The following is a 12948-nucleotide window of genomic DNA, read 5'->3' as shown; positions in this document are numbered from 1 at the left end:
AAGAGCTCCTGAAGGAAGCACTAAACAGGGAAAGGAACAACCGGTACCAGCCACTGCAAAAACATGTCAAAATGTTAAGACCATCAATGCTAGGAAGAAACTATCAACTAACGAGCAAAATAACCAGCTAACATCATAATGATAGGGTCAAATTCACACATAACAATATTAACCTTAAATGTAAATGGGTTCAATGCTCCAATTAAAAGACACAGACTGGCAAATTGGATAAAGAGTCAAGACCCATCAGTGTGCTATATTCAGGTGGCCCATCTCACGTGCAGAGACACACATAGGCTCAAAATAAAGGGATGGAGGAAGATCTACCAAGCAAATGGAAAACAAAAAAAGGCAGGGGTTGCAATCTTAGTCTCTGATAAAACAGACTTTAAACCAACAAAGATCAAAAGAGACAAAGACGGCCATTACATAATGGTAAAGGGATCAATTCAACAAGAAAAGCTAACTCTCCTAAATATACATGCACCCAATACAGGAGCACCCAGATTCATAAAGCAAGTCCTTAGAGAATTACAAAGAGACTTAGACCCCTCCACAATAATAACGGAAGACTTTAACACCCCACTATCAACATTAGGCAGATCAACGAGACAGAAAGTTAACAAGGATATCCAGGAATTGAACTCAGCTCTGTACCAAGAGGACCTAATAGACATCTACAGAACTCTCCAACCCAAATCAACAAAATACACATTCTTCTCAGCACCACATCGCACTTATTTCAAAATTGACCACATAGTTGGAAGGAAAGCACTCCTCAGCAAATGTAAAAGAACAGAAATCATAACAAACTTTCTCTCAGACCACAGTGCAATCAAATTAGAACTCAGGATTAAGAAACTCAAAATGGCTCAACTATATGGAAACTGAACAACCTGCTCCTGAATGACTACTGGGTACATAATGAAATGAAGGCAGAAATAAAGATGTTCTTTGAAACCAGTGAGAACAAAGATACAACATACCAGAATCTCTGGGACACATTTAAAGAGTATGTAGAGGGAAATTTATAGCACTAAATGCCCAAAAGAGAAAGCAGAAAAGATCTGAAATTGACACTCTAACATCACAGTTAAAAGAACTAGAGAAGGAAGAGCAAACACATTCAAAAGCTAGAAGAAGGCAAGAAATAACTAAGATCAAAGCAGAATTGAAGGAGATAGAGACACAAAAAACCCTTCAAAAAAATCAGTGAATCCAGGAGCTGGTTTTTTGAGAAGAACAACAAAATTGATAGACCGCTAGCAAGACTGATAGAGAAGAAAATAGAGAAGAATCACATAGATGTAGTAAAAAATGAGAAAGGGATATCACCACCAACCCCAAAGAAATACAAACTACCATCAGAGAATACTATAAACAACTCTATGTAAATAAACTAGAAAACCTAGAAGAAATGGATAAATTCCTGGACACATACACTCTCTCAAAACTAAACCAGTAAGAAGTTGAATCTTTGAATAAACCAATAACAGACTCTGAAATTGAGGCAATAATTAATAGTCTACTAACTAAAAAAGTCTAGGACCAGACAGATTCACAGCCGAATTCTACCAGAGGTACAAGGAGAAGCTGATACCATTCCTTCTGAAATTATTCCAATCAATAGAAAAAGAGGGAATCCTCCCTAACTCATTTTATGAGGCCAACATCATCCTGATACCAAAGCCTGGCAGAGACACAACAAAAAAAGAGAATTTTAGACCAATATCACTGATGAACATCGATGCAAAAATCCTCAATAAAATACTGGCAAACTGAATCCAGCAGCACATCAAAGAGCTTATCCACCATAATCAAGTGGGCTTCATCCCTGGGATGCAAGCCTGGTTCAACATACGCAAATCAATAAACATAATCCAATATATAAACAGAACCAAAGACAAAAACCACATGATTATCTCAATAGATGCAGAAAAGGACTTTGACAAAATTCAACAGCCCTTCATGCTAAAAACGCTCAATAAATTTGGTATTGATGGAACATATCTCAAAATAATAAGAGCTACTTATGACAAACCCACAGCCAATATCATACTGAATGGGCAAAACCTGGAAGCATTCCCTTTGAAAACTGGCACAAGACAGGGATGCCCTCTCTCACCACTCCTATTCAACATAATGTTGGAAGTTCTGGCCAGGGCAATCAGGCAGGAGAAAGAAATAAAAGGTATTCAATTAGGAAAAGAGGAAGTCAAATTGTCCCTGTTTGCAGATGACATGATTATATATTTAGAAAACCCCATCGTCTCTGCCCAAAATCTCCTTAAGCTGATAAGCAACTTCAGCAACGTCTCAGGATACAAAATCAATGTGCACAAATCACAAGCATTCTTATACACCAATAACAGACAGAGAGCCAAACCATGAGTGAACTTCCATTCACAATTGCTTCAAAGAGAATCAAATACCTAGGAATCCAACTTATAAGGGATGTGAAGGACCTCTTCAAGGAGAACTACAAACCACTGTTCAATGAAATAAAAGAGGACCCAAACAAATGGAAGAATATTCCATGCTCATGGATAGGAAGAATCAATGTTGTGAAAATGGCCATACTGCCCAAGGTGATTTATAGATTTGACGCTATCCCCATTAAGCTACCAATGACCTTCTTCACAGAATTGGAAAAAACTACTTTAAAGTTCATGTGGAACTGAAAAAGAGCCCACATTGCCAAGACAATCCTAAGCGAAAAGAACAAAGCTGGAGGCATCACGCTACCTGACTTCAAACTATACTACAAGGCTACAGTAACCAAAACAGCATGGTGCTGGTACCAAAACAGAGATATAGACCAATGGAACAGAACAGAGCCCTCGGAAATAATACCACACATCTACAACCATCTGATCTTTGACAAACCTGACAAAAACAAGAAATGGGGAAAGGATTCCCTATTTAATAAATGGTGCTCAGAAAACGGCTAGCCATATGTAGAAAGCTGAAACTGAATCCCTTCCTTACACCTTATACAAAAATTAATTCAAGATGGATTAGAGATTTAAATGATAGACGTAAAGCCATAAAAACCCTAGAAGAAAACCTAGGCAATACCATTCAGGACACAGGCATGGGCAAGGACTTCATGTCTAAAACACCAAAAGCAATGGCAACAAAAGCCAAAATTGACAAATGGGATCTAATTAAACTAAAGAGCTTCTGCACAGCAAAAGAAACTACCATCAGAGTGAACAGGCAACCCATAGAATGGGAGAAATTTTTTGCAATCTACTCATCTGACAAAGGGCTAATATCCAGAACCTATAAAGAACCCAAACAAATTTACAAGAAAAAATAAAACAACCCCATCAAAAAGTGGGCAAAGGATATGAACAGACACTTCTCAAAAGAAGACATTTATGCAGCCAACAGACACATGAAAAAATGCTTATCATCACTGGTCATTAGAGAAATGCAAATCAAAACCACAATGAGATACCACCTCATGCCAGTTAGAATGGAGATCATTAAAAAGTCAAGAAACAACAGGTGCTGGAGAGGATGTGGAGAAATAGGAACACTTTTACACTGTTGATGGGACTGTAAACTAGTTCAACCATTGTAGAAGATAGTGTGGCATTTCCTCAAGGATCTAGAACTGGAAATACCATTTGACCCAGACATCCCATTACTGGGTATATACCCGAAGGATTACAAATCATGCTGCTATAAAGACACATGCACATGTATGTTTATTGTGGCACTATTCACAATAGCAAAGACTTGGAACCAACCCAAATGTCCATCAGTGACAGATTGGATTAAGAAAATGTGGCACATATACACCATGGAATACTATGCCATCATAAAAAAGGATGAGTTCATGTCTTTTGTAGGAACATGGATGCAGCTGGAAACCATCATTCTCAGCAAACTATCACAAGAACAGAAAACCAAACACTGCATATTGTCACTCATAGGTGAGAACTGAACAATGAGAACACTTGGACGCAGGAAGGGGAACATCACACACTGGGGCCTGTCATGGGGTGGGGGGAGGGGGAGGGATAGCTTTAGGAGATGCACCTAATGTAAATGACAAGTTAATAGGTGCAGCACACCAACATGGCACATGTATACATATGTAACAAACCTGCACGTTGTGCACATGTACCCTAGAACTTAAAGTGTAATAATACAAAATAAATAAATAAAAATTAAAAAAAAGAAATTGTTGATTTGGGCTTCCTTGTATTTATTGATCAATTAAGGGAGACCTGACATCTTTACATATTGAATATTTCATTCTCTGAAACATGATATGCCCCTCTAATTATTTAGATCTTCTCCAATTTTCCTCAGTTGGGGTAGTATTCGCCTAAGAGGTATTGGGTATCATTAATCCTATTTGTTTCTATGTATTTGTTGGGTTTCTATGTTATTGTACAGGGTAGCTTTAAAAAATTTTAATTTCTAGTTGTTGATTATATGTCAAAATGCAATTAATGTTAAAATAATGCTTTGTATCTAGCAACCTTAGTAAATTCACTTATGTTAAAGTTACATAGAGATTCTCTCTTTGATTGTTACTTATAAAATCATGCCATCTGTAAATAATGATGACTTTATTTGTTTTCTGTCTGCAGGGGGTTAAATGATGGCCAAACAAAGGTGTTAAATCCTAATCCCTGGAACTTATAAATATTATCTTATTTGGAAAAAGGCTCTTGTGGATATAATTAAGCAAAAGATTTTGAACTGAGAAGACTGTCCTGTATTTTTTGGGTAGGTCCTAAACGTCATCATGAGTGTCCTTATAGGAGAGTAGCACAGGAAGATAATGGACACACAGGGGAAGCTTTGATGAAAAGATGGAGGCAAAGATGGAGGTGTGATGCAGCCACAAGCCCAGGAATGTGAGGTCAGTCATCAGAAGCTGAAGAGACAAGGAACAGATTCTCCCCTATGGCCTCCAGAGGGAGCATGCACCTGCCAGATTTAGGACTTCCAGTCTCCGAAACTGTAAAGAGAACAAATTTCTATTGTTTGAGCCATCAAGTTTGCGGTAATTTGTTATAGAAGGCATGAGAAACCAACACACCATCCTAAGGACTTTTATTTCTTTTTCTTGCTGTCTTCTGCTGGGTAAGACTTCCAAGACAATGTTAATAGTAGTGTAATAGCAGGTATCATTGTTTTGTCTCTCAATGATAACACTTTAAATATTGTAGCATTAATTATGATGTTAGTGTAATAGCAGGTATTTTGTCTTGTCTCTCAATTATAATTTTTAAAATACTTTAGTGTTAATTATGATGTTAGCTGAAAGATTTTTTATAAGAAACCTGTTAATTAAATTAGGGAAATTATTGCCTATTTTTGGTTGTGAAGAATTTTGAGGGGAACTGATGTTAAATTTGATCAAAGGATTTCCCTGTAATTATTGAGATGACATTTTTTCCCATTATTCCATTTATGTGATAATTATACTGATTAATTTTTTAATGTTAAATAAATATTGCATTTCTGGAATAAACCCCATTTGTCCATGTTGTATTATCTTTCTATGTTTCTCTGGATTTGATTTGTTAATATTTTGTTGAGGATTTTTGTAGGTATATTTATGAAAGAGATTGATTGGACAGTGATTTTCCTTTCTTATAATATTCTTGGCAAGTTTATGCTGGCTTCATAATGCTAGTACATTCATGTTGTAGTATGTATCAGTATTTTATTCCTTTTGTTACTGAATAATACTTTCTTGTGTGCATATACCATATTTGTTTACTCATTTGTTAGTCTCTGGACATTTGGACTGGCTTCCAACTTTTGGCTCTTATGAATAATGCTATTATGAATGTTTGTGTGTTTTTATGTGGGCATATTTGTTTATTTCTCTTGAGTATATACCTAGAAATGAAATTGCTGTGTCTTATGGTAACTCTATATTTCATTTTGTAAATAACTGCTAGACAGTATGCCAGAGCAGCTGTACCATTTTACATTCACACCAGCAATGTACAAATATTGTGATGTTTCCACATCCTGTCCAACACATATTATTATCTAACCTTTTGATTCTAGCCATCCTGGTAGCTGTGAAATGGTGTCTCATTGTAACTTGATTAAGTAATGATGACAAACATCATTTTATATATCTGCAATTACCTTTTAAAGTAATTAAAAATAAGAGAAAATGTATTTTTGTATTTTCCCTCATTTTTATGATTTCCATTGTATTTCATTTCTTTATCTAGAACCAAATTTCTTTTTAGTATTATATCTTCTCTCATTTAGTATTTCTTTAGTGAAGGTTAAATTATTTCAGCTTTTGTTCGTCTGAACAAAAATCTTTATTTCTCTTTCTTTTTGTAAAAATATTTTCACTGAGTATAAAATTCTGAGTTGACAGCTTGGCTTTAAAGATGTCACACCATTGTCTTCTGGTTTGTATGGTTTTGACTACATGTCTGCTGTCACTATTTGTTGCCCTATTTGTAATGTTGTCGTTATCTTTGTATACGTTGAAGATTTTTCATTTTGACTTTGATATTGAACAGTTTTATTATAATCAGTGTGTGAATTCTGTGTGTGTTTGTGTATGTGTGTGCACATACAGTCTTGGGATTCTCTGAACTGCTTAAATTTGTGGTTTGTTTTCTTTCATTAGGAGAAAACGCTCAGCAATTATCTCTTCAAATATATATATATACCTATTTCATTTGTTTTCTACATCTTTTCCTTCTGGGTCTTCAGTGACCCATATGTTGGACCACAGTTCTTGGAAACTCTGTTTTTTGTCTGTCTCTTCTTTTCCCTCTTTGTTACCATTTGAAGAATTTATATTGGCTTATTTTTAAGATATCTTTCCTCATGTGTGTTCTGTCTTCTCCAAGCCCATCATAGAAATTCTTCATTTCTGATATTTTGTGTTTGATGCCTTCTTCAGTTCTTCACTTCTCTGCTGAATTTCCCCATTTGTTCATGCATGGCATTCATATTTTTCACCAGATCGTTTGACATACATTATAATAGTTATTTCAAAGTCCCTGTTTTATAGTTCAAACCTTTGCTTTATTTCAAAGTGTATCCATGTCTCTTGACAATGGGATCGTGTTGGCTTTTCCTATTTTTTTCCTTGCTTGTATGTAAATCTCCCAATTTTTATTACATTCCAGACATTACATGTAAGAAGACAGCAGAGGCAGAAGCAAAAAATATTTTTGCCTAGAAATAATAATGATTCTTTTAGGATCAGGCCATTGGTGGTGGGAAATGGGGTTGAATAGGGAAGTTGAGTCAATCTAGATAGCAATTGCTTTGAATTTGTGTTTCATTGTTGCAAACTGACCACAAAAGTGGGCTACCCTTAATGTGTGCTTGTAATGAGATCTGGGGTATAGGAAGATGTTTCTCAATGTTTTTGCATCACCCTCAGCTTTTCACAGTCTCTGCACATACACACCATGCTCTTCCCTCTTCCACAGGAATAGACTGCTATTGTTTGTTTCTCAGTGCTAAGCTAATTGTGGGCACAGAAAGATTCTTGTTTTTTTCTGGTCCGATCTTAGTTTCACATAGACCGTGCACATCTGGGCTTCGGGGGTGGTCATCCAGGGCATCTAAACTATTTATTGCATCTGTGGGTCTTTGGACAAGAGATGATTTTCTGCCCCTTTCCAAGTGAAAGCTTACTCTGCTCTGTATGCATACAGGATCCTGGAACAAAGAACATTTTCTACACCTCCACCAGTGGAAGACAGCATTTCTTCCACTCTTTTCTCAGATTTTGCTTGAACCCTGTAAGAGAACATTTCTACCCCTCCTCTATTGGCTTAACTATTGGCTTCATGTGAGAAAAGGGTTCAGGGAAGGGCATGGTGTTTCATACCTGTCTCCCCACCTCACAGTACTTCCTGTGCTCCTGCACCATGCAAGGAGGTCCTCTTGTCAATCTTTGTCGGGAGCACCCAGTGAAGGCTCATAAAAATATTGCTTGTGAAACCTGAGAGAAACAAGAAATGGGGAAAGGACTCCCTATTTAATAAATGGTGCTGGGAAAATTGGCTAGCCATAAGTAGAAAGCTGAAACTGGATCCTTTCCTTACTCCTTATACGAAGATTAATTCAAGATGGATTAGAGACTTAAATGTTAGACCTAATACCATAAAAACCCTAGAAGAAAACCTAGGTGGTACCATTCAGGACATAGGCATGGGCAAGGACTTCATGTCTAAAACACCAAAAGCAACGGCAGCAAAAGCCAAAATTGACAAATGGGATATGATTAAACTAAAGAGCTTCTGCACAGCAAAAGAAACTACCATCAGAGTGAACAGGCAACCTACAGAATGGGAGAACATTTTTGCAATCTACTCATCTGACAAAGGGCTAATATCCAGAATCTACAAAGAACTCAAACAAATTTACAAGAAAAAAACAAACAACCCCATCAAAAAGTGGGCAAAGGATATGAACAGACATTTCTCAAAAGAAGACATTCATACAGCCAATAGACACATGAAAAAATGCTCATCATCACTGGCCATCAGAGAAATGCAAATCAAAACCACAATGAGATACCATCTTACACCAGTTAGAATAGCAATCATTAAAAAGTCAGGAAACAACAGGTGCTGGAGAGGATGTGGAGAAATAGGAACACTTTTACACTGTTGGTGGGATTGTAAACTAGTTCAACCATTATGGAAAACAGTATGGCGATTCCTCAAGGATCTAGATCTAGATGTACCATATGACCCAGCCATCCCACTACTTGGTATATACCCAAAGGATTATAAATCATGCTGCTATAAAGACACATGCACACGTATGTTTATTGCGGCACTATTCACAATAGCAAAGTCTTGGAATCAACCCAAATGTCCATCAGTGACAGACTGGATTAAGAAAATGTGGCACATATACACCATGGAATAGTATGCAGCCTTAAAAAAGGATGAGTTTGCGTCCTTTGTAGGGACATGGATGCAGCTGGAAACCATCATTCTTAGCAAACTATCACAAGAACAGAAAACCAAACACCGCATGTTCTCACTCATAGGTGGGAACTGAACAATGACATCACTTGGACTCGGGAAGGGGAACATCACACATCGGGGCCTATCATGGGGGGCCGGAGGGGGGAGGAATTGCATTGGGAGTTATACCTGATGTAAATGATGAATTGATGGGTGCTGACGAGTTGATGGGTGCAGCACACCAACATGGCACAAGTATACATATGTAACAAACCTGCACGTTATGCACATGTACCCTAGAACTTAAAGTATAATAAAAAAAATATATATATATATATTGCTTGTGAGTGAATATTGCCTCTCGTGTCTGAGGGTTTTCAATTATTCTAAATTGTCACTCTAGCCCACATTGTCTTTGAAGAATTTATTACGTTTTTTAGCTGTTTGCTTTCCATCTGCTTTAACGGAGGGCATTTCTCTCCCTCTCATTTTCTGATGAAGTTAGAAACATTTGTGTGCCTCATCTCCTCTTGAAGATATTTTTCAGTTTTTGTAATTTAGTTCATTTGTTTGGCATAAGATCTATGATGGGTTCATGGAAAATTTGATTTTGTAAATTATCCAGTTTTTTCGTATTGCCAGGTTGGAAGCTACTTTTTCTTCTGGATTCTTATATTCTAAGAGTACACACATACATTATGCCAAGTTCTCTTCTAGAAAAGACTGGCAAAGCCCATCCTTTTGAAGAACTAAAGAACTTATATTCTGGTAGAACAAGACAGACAATAAGCACATAGATAAGTAAATAAACAAGCAGAAGGCATATGTTGATATATAAACTCTAATCAGGGAAAAAAGCTTTAAGAAAAAATGAAGCACAGTGCGATGACAGACAGTGACTATGAAACGTTACTTTCCAGTAAGTATTAAGATAAGACATAAGAATTAGCCAGCTATGCAATGATGTGTGAGAATATGGAACACAGTAAGTGGAAAGTGAAAAGTGCATGAGTGAGGTGGTGTGGTCTTTGTATTTGCAAAGAATCAACAGAGAGCTACTCTGGATGGGACGTGGAGAGTGATGGAGACAGTGGCAAAAGATGAGATAGGAAAAGCCAGTGAGGGACATGATGTAAGACTTTAAAACCCACATCAAGGAGTGTGAATTTTATTTTAACGGTGCTGGGATTGACTGGAATGGTTATAGCATGTAAACAATATGACATAATATACAATCACTTGAATAGATGTAGCACTTCTAATCACTGAGGACTAAAGGAAGTTGGTTTCTTTCTATGACTGGAATCTCCAGTGGATCTTGGCAATGAACTCACACACTATGCAGAATTTGTAAGGTGAAAAGGATGAAGGATGTTGGAGTCACCAAGTCTCACTTCAGTAGTAGGGAATCTTATTTCTTTTTCTGTTAAAAATGCTGGTTTCTTTATTCCACACATGAAGTGTCTGCATTTCTTTTGAAGAGGAAAAAAAGAACAAAATTTACCTTGTAACCTTGAATTCAGAATTCTTAGAGATCTAGATGAATTTCAGATCTCAAGAAGATTCCCTTGTAGAATTGCAACATTTTCTGATTAACTTCACAATACGGTTCCCACAAAGTTGGAGCTCAAATTTCAATGATATGTATCAAACTTTATATTCAAATGCCAAAACCATCTCATCTTTTAAATGCAGCTACCAGCATTAGGAGACACTTACTAGCTATACATAGACTTCTTAGAAAATATGAGAAACAGATTTTCAGAGAAAGCATGCTTTTGAAATACCACAAGACCCACTATAGTCATTAAAGGCCAGAGAACTGAAAACTGAGGTTCCCTTAAGAGAATATCTCATTTGTCCACTTGTTCAATCTCTTATTTGTTCTTTCAGAAAGTGTTTTTCAGCATCTATTGCAATCATTCTTTAATGTTCTATAGAGCATACAAAAAATAAACAACACAATCCATGCACTGAAAAAGCTCATACAGTCTAAAACAGGAGATGAAACAGGCAAAAATAGTTACAGATCTAACATAGGAGCCACTTACAAGCTGCAAAAGGCTATAGGAATGAAAAGTACTTAACTTTGGGGTCACTTACTGAAGTAAAAAGGATTAATTTTGTTTTTCTGTGAATAACATTGGAATAGGACTACTTATTGCATGGATCTTCTTAATGTGAGGGTGGCCTCCGTCTTTAAAGGTGCCACTTACGAAAGTTCAGAGGGAAACAGTTTTTGATGGTAATGGGACTTACGTGCTTGGGTAGTGGAGACAGTGGAAATGGAGGCTGAATACGTGACCTGGGCCTCAGAACTCATGCTCCAGAGACAGACTAACAATGGAAGGCTCTCCAAACTGGAGTAATAATTAAAGTCATGAGGCAGACAAACTCTTAGAAGGAGAGGGTATAAAATAGGAAAACCAAGAGCCAACCCTGGAGCTTTGGGAAATACTAATTCTTGCATATAGTTTGTAGCCAGGGCAGCGCCTGACCCATGTGGAAATCACATTCAGAGCCCTGAAGTCATTAACACCAGTCTTACTAACGGTGTTCTGGCTGAGCATGGGCAAGCACTGCACAAATTACTGCACCAGTGACTCGACTGGATGCTTATGTGATGGCTAGACATGGATTCAAAGTATTTAACTTGACCCCTTGTGTACAAAAAGCACTTGTGTCAAAGGTGAACTGTTATTTTTATTTAGCATAAGGCACAACCTTCGCTGTAAGGACCTCTGCTTATTTTTCACTCCTAGGTAACTTTATCCTCTGTCTTCTGGGGATTCACATAGGTAAATTGCCAAAGCACATAAACCCAAACTGCCTGAATCAAGTTTTGGTTTCTGTTCTTTCTTCAATTATAAGTAGTGATCTCAGGAGGGCCTGGGGCTCAGAAGACAGATAGAATTTATCTAACTGCTGCCAGAATGTAATTTAAAATGAGTCCAAGAGGAAAAGAGTTTTCCCAAATATTCCCACTGTGGGACCAGGGGTGGGAGGGAGCTTGCCAGGGCCAGGCATAACGGGTGAGGAGCCTCCATTTGTGAGGACGTTTCTGCTGACATCCATTCCAGGGACTTTATAGAAGTCGCTAACATGACTGGTTATACCTTCTATCCTTCTCTTAAAAGTGGATTCTTCCTCCAAAAGTGACTTTATCTGTTCTGTATTTAGCCTAAGTCATGTGGGATTTTGCAATTTACAGATCCAGCATTGAGGCATGGTTGTAATGCAACTTCTTGCAAAGACAGGTTTAGTAAACGGCATCTCACAAATGCTTCCCAGCTGCTATGGAATGAGCCAGGACTTGAATCCAGGCTCTGCACCTTTTCCAATGCTCTGAGCAAATTAACTCAGAACAACTTGAAGCATTTGACACAGGACATGCAAATTGCAGATAGGAGAGTGGCTTAAAAATATGTCTTTTTTTTTTTTTTTTTAAATCTAGATCACTGATGGGGCTGGAGAGAGGAGACAGAAATTAGCAAGACTGGAAGGATGCAGAATAGCTGATGAGAGGACAGGAGAAACCAATAGGGGAGGGGTAATGCCTAGGCAGGTGAACAGCCATGGAGAAGGGAGTTTGGAGGGTGATAAACCCTGAACATGTTCCACAGTAGCAGGGAGCTTGTATAATCCTGAGTGTGAGGCCAGGTGATGCTGTGGACCAGGTGAGAGGCTCCTCCCCATAGTTTAATGAGAAATTTATTAAACCAGGGCTGCTCAGAAAGGAGGAGGCGTCAACAATGGAATTTGCCACCCCTTTTTGTCTCACACTGAGACAACCCAGATGGGGAGGGAGAAAAGGGGAGGGATACTTTGATGCACTGTTGGAAAGGAACAGAGGTCAGAAAAACCCAAGAAACCAAATAAAACCTGTGATCTAGACTTCCCTATGAGGCAGGGATTGCCTAAATCAGTCAAAATGAAATTCAGAGTACAAAAGTGTTATAAAGGGAAAGCTTCCCGTCCCTACCCACAAAGGGTGACAAGTGAG

Source organism: Piliocolobus tephrosceles, chromosome 11 (genome assembly GCF_002776525.5).
Source record: "Piliocolobus tephrosceles isolate RC106 chromosome 11, ASM277652v3, whole genome shotgun sequence".
Lineage (NCBI taxonomy): Eukaryota > Metazoa > Chordata > Mammalia > Primates > Cercopithecidae > Piliocolobus > Piliocolobus tephrosceles.
Note: the sequence above shows the minus strand (reverse complement) of the source record.